This window comes from Bactrocera neohumeralis, chromosome 6, assembly GCF_024586455.1.
Source record: "Bactrocera neohumeralis isolate Rockhampton chromosome 6, APGP_CSIRO_Bneo_wtdbg2-racon-allhic-juicebox.fasta_v2, whole genome shotgun sequence".
Lineage (NCBI taxonomy): Eukaryota > Metazoa > Arthropoda > Insecta > Diptera > Tephritidae > Bactrocera > Bactrocera neohumeralis.
In genome coordinates this window covers 33,707,801-33,722,405 of record NC_065923.1, presented here as the reverse complement: position 1 = coordinate 33,722,405, position 14,605 = coordinate 33,707,801, and positions in this window count along the sequence as shown.

The window sequence follows — 14,605 nt, the reverse complement described above, 5'->3', positions numbered from 1 at the left end:
AATTGATATACTATATATCAGATATAGTCGCTTGGGCCAGATCTAGAGCATATGCAACATGCGGAAGCGATTCGAAGCCCTTTTCATGGGTTTTTGCCATCGTTTTCACTGATTTGTGACACGGTGCATTGTCTTGGTGAAACAGCATATACTTTTTCTTCAAATGCGGCCGTTTTTCGGCGATTTTGTGCTTCAAATGGTCCAATAAAGCCATGAAGTAGTTGCTGTTGATAGTCTATCCTTTTTCACGGTAGTAATAAACTCTTCGTTGTTTTTGGTCAAAAGTGAGCTCGCGCGGCACTCACTTTGCATAGAACTTTCTTATACCCAAATCAATTCTTCGCGAATGATGTACATCATCGTTTAGTTGATATCCTTAGTGTGCCTTCTATTTCGTACAACCCTACTTTACGGTCATACAAAATTATTTTTATCGAATTTTTTGATGTTTTCATCGGTAACAACTTTGCTTAGGCGTCCACTGGGTTAACCGTCTTCGGTACTCATTTCACCACGTCTAAACTAAGCACACCATCTTTGATGTTTGATTTTCCTTGGGTGGTGTCCGTCAACAAACCAAGTTTTTGCTTCAACTATATTTTTCCCTGCAAAGACAATATATTATACACACACGAAATTCTTTTTTGTTAACGTTATTTTTTCATATGGCTGCCACGAAGAAGAGCATACATCCATATTGCTCTTCATAAACCTATTACCATATTCATTATTTGCCATTCACTGGAGCGTTTACGTATAGTAAGACGATTGGCATAAGTAAATTTTTTGATTTTAACCCAAACCCAATCACATTGCTTCCCCACTTTCAAAACCTCTTCTTTGATGTCTTGTACCGTGTTCATGACATCCGGGTCTACTTAACCGATACGGATAACCGAAAAGGACTCAGAGTTATATCGTATCATTAGACAATTCAGCTTCGAACCCCATCCAAAATTATTTAGGGCGTAGTTGTCTAGCTTAAGCATTATTAATATCAAATAAGCGATCAATATGTCAAAAACTGAGGGACTAGTTCACGTCATAGTAACAAAAATTAAACTTCGTAACTTTTAAAAGACACAAACTTTACCGTCTATAATGTCATTATTAATACACATATGAATTTCAATTAATTTGTAAGTATTTTAATTTCGGTGTATACAATAGCAGGTTTCGTTCAGTCTTTGGATGTCAGTGCCATGTGTCACGTGTTGGCTTATATGTAGCCCAAAAATAGTCTTTCATGTTGTATTTACGAATGTTCGCCAAAAATTTTCCCGTTTCACTAACAATCCTGACGATGTCCATTTTAATAAATACGACTGCCTCGATAACCTCCCAACCTGGAGTTGAGTTCTAGAAGAGAAAATCGTTTTCACTCGTCAGTTTCACATTAACTATGAAAATGTGTGCATATGTGTTATATGTATATTGTAAGTAGATCCCAGTAAACGAAAATTCATAAATTATAATCTTATTTCATAAGTTACGACCAAATGTATGAGGTTTCTTAATATAACACAGAAACTTCACATTTAATGGCAGATGTTTATTATCCTTCAAAATAAATTTTTTTGGCATTTCTGAAGGTTATCTCTTCCAAATGTTAGCCGCGATAACGTCTCGGGTTGTCCATCCGTCCAATTTTCGATGACTCGTTCGAGCTTTTCGACTGGTAACTGGCGAATGACACGCGCGAAAGTTTGCTTCAAGGCCTGAAATGAAATGGGACTGTCCGCATAGACTTTACCTGTCCCCACAGGAAAAAGTTTAACGGTGAGATATCTCATGATTTTGGTGCCAAACGATCGGCCCAAAAGGTGAAATTATCTGCTCACCACTCAGAAATTTTGACTCAAAAACATCGGATCTTTTTGGAACTTTTCAAGAGCCCTTAGAGCGAAGCCATGTCGCTTAGGAAGGTACTGTACTTTGTACGCTTTTAACTTAATATCTCGACCGAGTTGCTACGAATGGCGTCGAATCGACTCTCCACGGTTTTCGTGGACGGCTGCTACATTTTCTTCACTGAGTGCTGAACGTGGTCTATTCGGTCGAATATTATCCAATAATGAATGCAGGGTCTCAAGATAGGTGAGGGTGTTGCGAATAGTACGCTCAGTAGGGCTACAGAGACCATTTAAGCTATCTGACCTCAAACGATTCTATGCAAATCGGCAAAGTTTCGAATGCTGTCGGTTTCATCGAAAAGAGTTACAGCGCTGTCGAAAAGAGGCTCCGACTATTCACACTTCCAGGCGTTTGTGGCAAGTGAAGTAAAGCCGACTCATTTTTGACAGTTCTCGTAGTATGTCAGGTTGACATTTCGGCGCTTATCCACACGTCGGTCTACACTTCCAAAAACAAATAGTTGCCGCAGAACTTTAGCCATTCCTACATTCAGCCGTGTATTACTTTCGTCTATTCGTTTATTGGGTTGGCACTCGTAAGCTTGTGACCATACTTCGCTAGCTTTACGAAGCTATTTTCAACAACAGCAACAACAAAGTCACACTTCATCCGTTCAGCGAAATGCAAATAATTATTTATTGAATTTATCTTTCTTTTGTTCCACTTGTCTATCTCCGTGTTCGTCTGTACGTTTGTATGCGTGGGTATGTGTGCGTGCATACGAGTATGTAGATTTGTAGGTGCATGTGCATGCTGGGCAGTTGCTCGGCTCATGACTGCGCGCTGTTGCGTACTTAACCGTTGTCCAACAGCAGATAATGCAATGGATCCGGTTTACTCTGTTTGTATGACAGCAGCTGTTGCTGTTGCTGTTGTTTTTGCTTTTATTGATCTATCTAGGGCGTACAAGGACAGTGCCGGGTTTGTTTATACGTATGTACATTGGTTCGTTTGTTTTTATTGTCATTTATCTGACAATTGAAATGGCAAATTAGTACGCGTAAAATTTATGGTATTACCATTGGAAATCTCGTACTTGCGGCGAAAAGGTGTTCGCTCCTCCATGTCCATACACACTATATGTATGTATGTACACACATAGTGTTTACTGCTCGGTGAACTGGTTTGGTGAGTATTGACATTCACTGCAGCATTTTGAGCTTTTGCATACATACATATGTATATTCTGTCCATTATAAAAAAAAAGAAAAATTTAATATAGCGAATTAAGATTGATAATAATCGTATAAAGTAGTCCTTATCGACTTAAGAAAATTATACTGATAAAATAATGGCCAACGCAATTCGTAGAGTTTAGGACTTTTGAAGTCTGGTGTTGACTTATTCAGCCAGATCAAATCAAACTGTAACAAAATCTTTCTTCTACTTATATTCTGTATATCTTCTTCTTCTTAATTGGCGTAGACACCGCTTACGCGATTATAGCCGAGTTAACAACAGCACGCCAGTCGTTTCTCCTTTTCGCTACGTGGCGCCAATTGGATATTCCAAGCGTAGCCAGGTCCTTCTCCACTTGGTCCTTCCAACGGAGTGGAGGTCTTCCTCTTCCTCTGCTTCCCCCGGCGGGTACAGCGTCGAATACTTTCAGAGCTGGAGTATTTTCGTCCATTCGGACAACATGACCTAGCCAGCGTAGCCGCTGTCTTTTAATTCGCTGAACTATGTCAATGTCGTCATATATCTCGTACAGCTCATCGTTCCATCGAATGCGATATTCGCCGTGGCCAACGCGCAAAGGACCATAAATCTTTCGCAGAACTTTTCTCTCGAAAACTCGCAACGTCGACTCATCAGTTGTTGACATCGTCCAAGCCTCTGCACCATATAGCAGGACGGGAATTATGAGCGACTTATAGAGTTTGGCTTTTGTTCGTCGAGAGAGGACTTTACTTTTCAATTGCCTACTCAGTCCGAAGTAGCACCTGTTGGCAAGAGCAATCCTGCGTTGGATTTCCAGGCTGACATTGTTGGTGGTGTTAATACTGGTTCCTAAATAGACGAAATTATCTACAACTTCAAAGTTATGACTGTCAACAGTGACGTGAGTGCCAAGTCGCGAGTGCGACGACTGTTTGTTTGATGACAGGAGATATTTCGTCTTGCCCTCGTTCACTGCCAGACCCATTTGTTTTGCTTCCTTGTCCAGCCTAGAGAAAGCAGAACTAACGGCGCGGGTGTTAAGGCCGATGATATCAATATCATCAGCATACGCCAGCAGCTGTACACTCTTATAAAAGATGGTACCTTCTCTACTAAGTTCTGCAGCTCGAACTATTTTCTCCAGAAGCAGGTTGAAGAAGTCGCACGATAGGGAGTCGCCTTGTCTGAAACCTCGTTTGGTATCGAACGGCTCGGAGAGGTCCTTCCCGATTCTGACGGAGCTCTTCGTGTTGCTCAGCGTCAGTTTACACAGCCGTATTAGTTTTGCGGGGATACCAAATTCAGACATCGCGGCATAGAGGCAGCTCCTTTTCGTGCTGTCGAAAGCAGCTTTGAAATCGACGAAGAGGTGGTGTGTGTCGATTCTCCTTTCACGGGTCTTTTCCAAGATTTGGCGCATGGTGAATATCTGGCCGGTTGTTGATTTTCCAGGTCTAAAGCCACACTGATAAGGTCCAATCAGTTTGTTGACGGTGGGCTTTAATCTTTCACTCAATACGCTCGATAGAACCTTATATGCGATGTTGAGGAGGCTAATCCCACGGTAGTTGGCGCAGATTGTGGGGTCTCCTTTTTTATGGATTGGGCATAGCACACTTAAATTCCAATCGTTCGGCATGCTTTCGTCCGACCATATTTTACAAAGAAGCTGATGCATGCTCCTTATCAGTTCTTCGCCGCCGTGTTTGAATAGCTCGGCCGGTAATCCCTCGGCCCCCGCCGCTTTGTTGTTCTTCAGGCGGGTAATTGCTATTCGAACTTCTTCATGGTCGGGCAATGGGACGTCTGCTCCATCGTCATCGATTGGGGAATCGGGTTCGCCTTCTCCTGGCGTTGTGCATTCACTGCCATTCAGCAGGCTGGAGAAGTGTTCCCTCCATAATTTAAGTATGCTCTGGGCATCGGTCACTAGATCACCTTTGGGGGTTCTACAAGAGTATGCTCCGGTCTTGAAACCTTCCGTAAGCCGCCGCATTTTTTCGTAGAATTTTCGAGCATTACCCCTGTCGGCCAGCTTATCAAGCTCTTCATACTCACGCATTTCGGCCTCTTTCTTTTTCTGTCTGCAGATGCGTCTCGCTTCCCTCTTCAATTCTCGGTATCTATCCCATCCCGCACGTGTTGTGGTCGATCGTAACGTTGCGAGGTAGGCAGCCTGTTTTCTCTCCGCTGCGGCGCGGCACTCCTCGTCGTACCAGTTGTTCTTTTGCACTTTCCGAAAACCAAGGGTTTCGGATGCAGCTGTACGTAAGGAGTTTGAAATGCCGTCCCACAGTTCCCTTATACCGAGTTGTTGATGAGTGCTCTCAGAGAGCAGGAGTGCAAGCCGAGTAGAAAATCGTTCGGCAGTCTGTTGTGATTGCAGCTTTTCGACATGGAACCTTCCTTGTGTTTGTTGGCGTGCGTTTTTTGCTGCACAGAGGCGGGTGCGAATCTTGGCTGCAACAAGATAGTTGTCCGAGTCGATGTTAGGACCTCGGAGCGCACGCACATCTAAAACACTGGAGATGTGTCTTCCGTCTATCACAACATGATCGATCTGGTTGGCAGTTTTTCGATCCGGAGACAGCCAGGTAGCTTGATGAATTTTTTTGTGCTGGAATCTAGTACTACAGATAACCATATTTCGGGCCCCGGCGAAGTCGATCAGCCTCAACCCATTTGGGGATGTTTCCTCGTGGAGGCTGAATTTACCGACCATAGTGCCAAAGATACCTTCTTTGCCCACCCTGGCGTTAAAGTCGCCAAGCACGATTTTGACATCGTGGCGGGGGCATCTCTCATAAGTGCGTTCCAAGCACTCATAAAAGGCATCTTTGGTCACATCGTCCTTCTCATCCGTCGGAGCGTGGGCGCAGATCAGCGATATGTTGAAGAACCTCGCTTTGATGCGGATTGTGGCTAGACGTTCATTCACCGGAGTGAATGATAGTACTCGGCGATGGAGTCTCTCTCCCACCACGAATCCCACACCAAACTTGCGCTCCTTTATATGGCCACTGTAGTAAATGTCACAAGGACCTACTCGTCTTTGTCCTTGTCCCGTCCATCGCATTTCTTGGACGGCGGTGATGTCAGCCTTTATTTTCACGAGGACATCAACCAGCTGGGCAGCGGCACCTTCCCAATTAAGGGACCGGACATTCCAGGTGCATGCCCTTAAATCGTAGTCCTTATTTCGTTTGCCGTGGTCGTCATCAAAAGGGGGGTCTCTCATCCGAGGCTGGTTGTTACTGTTCATTGGGATAGGCTTTTTACGTGGCGGGTCCCAAACCCAGCGCACAACCCTATGCAGGGGATGTTTCGCCTTCTCACTTTAGCTCACCTTCGAACGGATGTTCTTAGGCTAACCAGAGGATACTTGGTCAAAGACCGGAAGTCGTGAGCTGCTTGAGTCATATGTAAAAGAATCGTTTCTGGCCACTCCCAAGTGAATGGCGATCAGAGAACTTTCCTCACTTGCGTGAACTTCTACACATGACCCCATCCTCCATATTCTGTATATGCTTTATGTATTTATAGTGTTAAAATTAATTAAATAAATTAAGCTGTAAGTGCGCAGTTTAAAATGCGGTACCCGCTAAGCTTTTCTTTCTAAATTTGATGAAAGTCGTGTCTGTGTCCGACAAACGAAGAAGCATTGTTTAAATTGTTGTTGGCATTGTACCATGAACAGTCGATTTTGTCGGCTTATCTGTCCGTCTGTATACGATCACGATCTATCCCCTTAGTCTTTAATGTAGGCAAAAATAGTAAGACACCTTAATTTAAATTTCGTGTTAAAACCCATTCGTTGTTATATTTTTTTTCTAGGTTGGTATGACTATCAATGAAATATGTGCCAAATGTCACATCAAAATAATCATTAGTGCTTAGTATACGCTTATCTTTTTGAAGTACGAGCTTAAGAATTGACAATTAACAGTGAGAGAGAGAGTCACTGGCATCGTTGGGATATCTGAAGGGAAAGCATTTTGGAAGATCATTTGGGCCTTAGAAAAGTGAAAATTCGATTAGTTCCAAACTCACCAAATTTTTACGAAAACTTGCGTCGCGCTAACGTCTGTGGAACAATGCTTTTCGAGTATCTTTGTGAGTTTTTCGACATGTGTTCAAATATTTCACAAACTACCCTATTCGCCTGATTTAGCTCCGTTTGACTTCTGGCTATTCAGCAAACTCAAACACCCGACGACATGAAACGTTAGTCGCTATGCACATTGAAGGCTGTTCCGGAAATTAACTACTATAACAACTGTTTCGAGGATTGGAAAAAGGAATTGGAGAATAAATTAAGAATTTTAAAATTATGAACAAAGTCTTACTATTTTTTGCCCACAGTCCGTTTCTCTTCAAGAAGCTGTTTATTTGTCGCAATCGTCGATATCGGAATGGCATATAGCTGCCATACAAATTGAATAATCGGAAATAGGCGCTTGTATGCAAAACTTTTTTTATTTGACGAGATATCTTCACGAAATTTTCTTTATTTAAGACAACGGTACAATCTTGGAGTAAATTTTTCAGATCGAACTACTAGAAAAGTTGTCTTTACCCTTGTTAGAGAACAAAAACTCATAAAAATCTTCGAAATTCGTTTTATGTTTTTTTCAAAATATTCTCAGTTCAGATCTATACACCTGCGTTCAGTTCAGATCTATACACGTGCGTTTAAAGCACTTGTTGAAACACTTTTGCCACTCAGATTGAGGTATTTCCAAAACATGCCTTTTGAACGATTCCTCATCAAATCGATGCTTTTAGTGCCTAAAAGAGCAATTGTTTCACAAATAGTTGCGCAACACTTAGAATTTAGTCACGTTGTCATAGACGCGTTTCAAAGTACAGTGAAGGTAATTGTATTTTGTTAACATTCCTCTCGACCAATCAAGCTTCTTTTGAGCGACAGCCACTTGTGTGAGATCCAAAGTGAAAAAGTTTTTTGCAACCAATTGTTCATGCAATATTGAAAGTACATACATATGCTGGTCCCACTAATGCCTGTAGTTGTCTCAATTTCACAATCGGTCACATGACAATCTTCCAGTATTAGTTTGGGCACAGCATCAGTTGTTTCCGGTACAACAATTGATTTTGGGCGACCTTCACGAATTTCGTCTTGGAGTCATCTACGACCTCGATTGAATTCACCGTACCATCGATAAACACTAGCCTTTGATGGACGCCAAAAATTGAATTACTATGTATTGCTGAGTTAATCTACGTCTAAAGTTGTAAAAAATAATTGCTTGAAAATGTTCGCGATTTAATTCCGTCCGTAATTCCAATAAAGCTAATAATGTAAAACGTTCCGAGTTTATATAATATCAAAAATGTTAATCTTTGCAATGTACATAGTTGTGAGTTGACAGATTGTAACACTGGATCGCCAAATCACGAAATTTATATAAGGCAACCTACGTTTAGCATTTAGCTGTCATATAACTAATATATCAACATCGGAATTAAGGTTTTTTATACCGTTTTATGTTACAAAAATTCACCTATGAAGGATGTAATAGGTTCGGTTCAATTGAATGGTGAAAACCACAAAGTTGGAATATTTAAGAAATTAATAGGGTGTTTGATACGAATTTATAACCCGCATTTGTTAGTACAATGTATTCTCAATGATTGTTATTCCAGATCATAAGCAAAGCTTAGTAGGTTTAATAGACTGATGACATCGAATACTTGTATGGAAAGCTTTACTTATGATGTGGAAAAACAGTCTTAAAACAATTCTTCAAAACCTCTAATATGGCTCCATAGAAGTCGCACTATATTATACATACATATTAAATAATTGAAAGCTATCAGCATTGCTTTGACATATAGGTATAATATATGTATGTGACTATAAATATATGTACTTACATTTGCATTCCACCTGCATATGCAAGCAATTTAATAATAGCTTATTAAATCACCTGCTAGATTGCCGCTATTAGCGAATTTGTTTTTATAAGCAATTAGCTAACCATTACCATAAATATTATTACGAGTATAATCTACTGAAGTGCTGAAATATACACACATATGCATTAGTGCATACTTTCCGGTACGTACCCCGCAGAGAAGCAACAAACTAGTTATAAAATTCTAGCTGTGAAAGCGTATATCAAACTAGTCAGAATTAAACAATTTAAATATTTTTTCAGAAATCGTATTAGAAAATATAGCATAGTTTCCACACAAATAATTATTTTTGAATAAGATACTTATGATAGCCTCGAACAGAATCCGAATTAAATTTGTTCTCTAAATAGAAAAATACTAAGTATCTGATTTGAACTAGTTAACAACTAGTTTATATCTTATTAAAATGTGATAAAAGATATCTCTGAAAACATTAAAGAAAGAACCCTATATAAAACAAGAAAAAAACGTTAACTTCGGTTACACTGGAGCTAGAGTACCCTTCACAAATAAAGAAGTTTCCATACAAGAACTTAATTTTGATCGTTCAGTTTGTATGGCAGCAATATGTGATCCGATCTAAAATTCTTCGGAGATTGCATCATTGCCTTAGACAACAACCCATACTAAAGCTTACCGATCCAAACGAGTTTAGATCTCCGAAGGGTGGTGTCCCCTCCCCGTTGCTATTTAAATTCTATATATCGAAACTACCTCAATCACCAGAGGAGATTTCTATGAGGTACGCTGATGATTGCATGATAATGACGTCGGGCAATGGAATCGATCGTATGTTCTCAAAAGTAAACGGCTGTCTCTCCGATATTTTTCGATTCCTCGCTGCACTGTGCTTAACACTCACCTCCACTATGGCGTTAAAATTCTGACTGTCAATAACCCTAAGATTTTCGGTGTGACATTCGATATCCGATTCGATCTCCCATCGAACATCTGCACAGCGAAGCCCGTATGCTCCCACTTAAGGAGCATAATGAACTACTCTTCAAGAAATTCTAGAAATGTTGGGGTGCTTTCATAGAAATCATCCCTTCAGTCACCAGCACCGCCTCCAAGGATTATCAAGAGGTCCTTCTTCAACTACGTCGACGACATAAAACTATACACCAAACCGATCAGATCATCTTACACCCCTCTCCTTATGGTCTGACAACGTAGTTTCCTGGGCCTATCGTTGGATGACTACGATGACAGTTTATCTAATCCTAAACATCGGGCACTAGATAACCGTAACGAAAACAACAACAACCCATACCAAATTTTTTGACAATATCTCGTTAAATAAAATGCTTTCAATACAAGCGCTGATTCCGAAAATTTTCATGATATGTGACCTGGTCTACGAAAAGGGAGCTAACGTGTGAAAACTAGTTTCTATCTAGATTCTATCACGTGAAAAAGCATCTCATCTTCCATCCGAATCAACTAAAAAGTGAAAATGACACCTAAGCCCCCTTTCCGTAGACCAGGTCACATATATTTGGCAAATAAAAAGCGGTTCTGAAAAATTGGCAGCTTCTTTGAGAGAAATGGACGTGTACATAATTTCAGAACGATATTTGAAAAACTGAGGACCTAGTTTGCATATACCTTATACAGACATACGGATAGACGGACAGGGCGAAATCGACTCGGCTCGTCATGCATTTCACTTATACATATGTATATGGTATACGTATATAGTATACTTTGTGGAAAACTTTCAGTCTTTAGAAAGACATTCGACTGTCTAATTGGGATTGCTGTTCATACTAGTCACAAAGTAGTCTATAATTGGTTAATTTCACTACATGGTATACCTACATATATTCGTACTTATGTACATGTATATGCTGCTGTACTAATATGCTTATTTCTCAAATCGATTTTCATTTATTACAATAGTGTCGGCATTATTAATGATCGCTTTTAAATAGCGTTGACAGATGTTGATGCTTGTCAACAGCTTGTGAGCGCAAGCGAATGAGTGAGCGTGCCACTATAAAGAGTCTATGAATATGCTCGCAGACAACATGCCTCGAACCGGAGATCATTTCTCAGGCATGTTAACAACAGTTGCTTACAATTTGTTGTCGATTTTTGCTTACATTCTACAACAAATGTGAACAGATACTTAGTAACACTTGTAGTCTGATACTTTTAGTTGTAAGACAATTGTTTCTATTTTTTCGTTGTATGAAAAGTGTTTCAATTTGTTAAACTTCAGTCGAATTAATTTTTAAATTCTTTTTTGTTTGTTTTTATATATTAATAGATGCAAAGCGTGTGTAGGTAATTATTTGTTATGTTGTCTTTTGTATTATAGTAGTATATGAATATTTGTATGGAAATAGAATCTAAGTATAGAACAAAGCAAGTCGACAAAATGCTTTTTAGGTCAATTTCTGTACTGTTAAATTCACGATGCGTTATATATAGTTTCTCCAATTTTTTCATGAAATAGTATTAGGATTCTTGACTTTCTTGGGTTCGTCTTCTTCGTTGCCTTCGATAAAATGCATTATATCTTTAGGTCGGAAATTTCATTGTACATCGTTAAACTGGTTCGGTTGGCACTTTTGACAATATCATCCACCAGAACATCAGTGTATATACTTTCTGATATCCTGCTCTAAGGCCATTCTCTGACACAATGCTATGTGAGATTATATCTTAAATCACCAACTGGTTATTGAAGTATATATTTAACTACGTCCGCCATCCGCGAAATTTTGCTGGCAGCGGTCCACCTCTCCAAAGCCCAAAGTAAAGGTGATGTGCACAGGTGATAGGTCCCATGTTAACCCTAGAATCTTTATACATGCTTAGATAGCACTAATAGCCTTTTTCACTTTCTCTTCCACATTAAGTTTCCACCTCAACTTGCTGTCCAAAATTATTCCCAGACTATTTGATATGGTTTTTAGTTGTTAAATCTACGACCTTGAGTCTCGGAGGTTTCCATAACGGTACCTCTTTGTGAATAGTACCATATACATCTTATCTGAATTTGTCTCTAGTTTAGATATCGGTTATTGGTGTATGATTCTTAGAGCTGTGTCCATCATATTATTAATTGTATCTAGTAACTAGACCGTCAGCTTGTGGGCTTTGCATTCTAATTTTCCCTGAAGCTCATTTGCTACAAGCCACCACGGGAGAGACGATTTACTCCCCTTAGAATTATTGTTCTTCGCCTTAATCGGAGCAACCTGGCTTGGCTCGATTCTCAGTTAATCTTCCCGCATATTAGTAGATATTTAATTTATGTTATGATGGTGAGCTTTACTCGGGCTGTTTCTAGACCATAAAGTACTGATTCGAAGTTCGTTCGTAGATAATTTCATCCATCTTGGAATCATTAACACCAACAACAACGTCAGCTTCGAAATGGAACGCAGAATAACTCTTGCCAACAGGTGCTACTTCGGAGTGAGTAGGCAATTGAGAAGAAAAGTGCTCTCTCGACAAAACAAAGACCAAATTCTACTAAGTCGTCACTCATCATCTCCATCCTGCCAAATGGCGCACAGGCATAGACGATGACAACATCTGATGAGTCGGCGTTATGAGTTTTCGAGAGAAAGGTTCTGCGTAAGCTCTATGGTTCTTTGTCCATTGGCAATGGTGAATACCGCTGTCGATGGCAAGAGACAGCAGCTACGCTAGCTGGATCAAGTCCTTCGTATGAATGAAAACACTGCAGCTCTGAGAGTATTCGACGCAGTATCTGTTTGGGGAAGCAGAGCAAGAGGAACGCCTCTCCTCCTTTGGAAAGACCAGGTGAAGAAGGATCTGTCTATACTTGGAATCTCCATTTGACGTCAAACAGTGAAAAAGGATGAACGACTGGCGCGCTGTTGTAAACTCGGCTATAACCGCGATAGCGGTATCTACGCCAATAAAAAAGAAGAAAAACTAAGCCTAGGGATCCTTTTCACATGCGTATTTAATGAATCCATTTAACTATTTTAATTATTACTATAAATCATCTTCATATATTACTCCGAAGTTCATAGATAATTACTATAATTTCCTTAGCTTTTGAGTCTACGAAGAATTTCATACTATGCAACTCTAAAGAAAGAGTTCATAATACGTTTTTTTTTTATTTTTAATATTTAAGAACATGTATCCTTGGCATTTCTTGCCACAAAAACTTCGTTGTACTCGTATGTACCTTCCGTTTCGCTTGAAGAGACAGTTTATCAAAAACCATTACAAGTCGAAGGCAAGGGGCACACCAGCAAACTCTAGTTAGCGATAATTTAAGAATCAAATTAATGTGACAACTTCTTAAGCACATTTGAACATTTCCATTTACAATTTTACAAGCGTTTTCCGCCGTGTCACTTTCGCCACTAGTGCGCGAGAGCGTAATTAATAATTTCCCAACGAGAACAGCGCGTTTATGGGTATGTAAAGTTTTTCAGGCAACAACAACAACAACAGCAACACACACACAGTCGGCAATGTATTTGAGTATGTGTGTGCATTTGCGTATGAAAAACAGTGACATTGCTGCTGGTGGCACTGCTGGTTGACGCTTGCCACAACGGTGCAAGTTGGCTGCAGTAACAGTAAAGCCAACAATGAGAAGACACAGCTCAGCACAGCGGAGCACCAAGATAGACGACGACAAACAATATGCTGTAGACATGAATATTGCACTTGCAATTGCTTGTAGTAGCAACCGTTTGGATTGTTGTTGCCCGTCTGTCCACATGTCTCAGCTTTTGTTTTTATCGCCATACAGCTGTACATGTGGCATGGTTGAATGTGCTGAGATAGTCCCCCAGCTACTGCAGCCACACTCCACCATGTGCATGTATGGGTATGTGTGAGTGCCGTTTTCGCTTGTGGCACGCATTAACGGACGCACGTACACACGCTTGGGACAGTTGACATGGCATGCCACACCGGTGCAAGAGCAACCTACAGCAATAACAGCGCACCCCACTTCACGCTGCTGCCACTAGACGAGTGCACTGAGCGAGGGGTGGCAGGGCGGTGTTGGCCGCAAACGCAATTGCGGCGTTGCAGCATGGGACATCTCCGGCAATTGCAATTGCTGCCATGTTCCTGCTGCCTGCATTCACTTATATTGCTGTGCTTTTCTTTTGGCGGTTTGTTGATGTTGTTGTTGTTGTAGCCAACACATTTGCCACCCAAATTGAACAACATTTTCGAATTTTGAAATTAAATTTTGTGTCATTGCGTTGCGCGTAAATCATTGCCACGTTGCACAGTAAGCAGAGTGCAACAACAACAACAACAACAACAAACATGATGATAATAGCAGCAAAATTATAGAACAACATCGTCATCATCGCGTCCGGGTCCGGGTCCGCATTTAGCGATTTATCAAAAATAAATCATTTTGACGAGTTGCAAGCAGCAAGCTGCATGCCACATTTTCGGTTTAGCACAAGGCAATGCAATGAAAACGAATTCAATGCGCGTACGTACAGCCTAAAATGGTGTAATACGAGGCGGTGGGCAGCGGTGTGGCAGCATCATCAGCGTTACCTGTCGCCGCGCTAGCTTTGCAGATGATAAATTGCAGATTAGTTTGTTTGCCACACTGCCACCA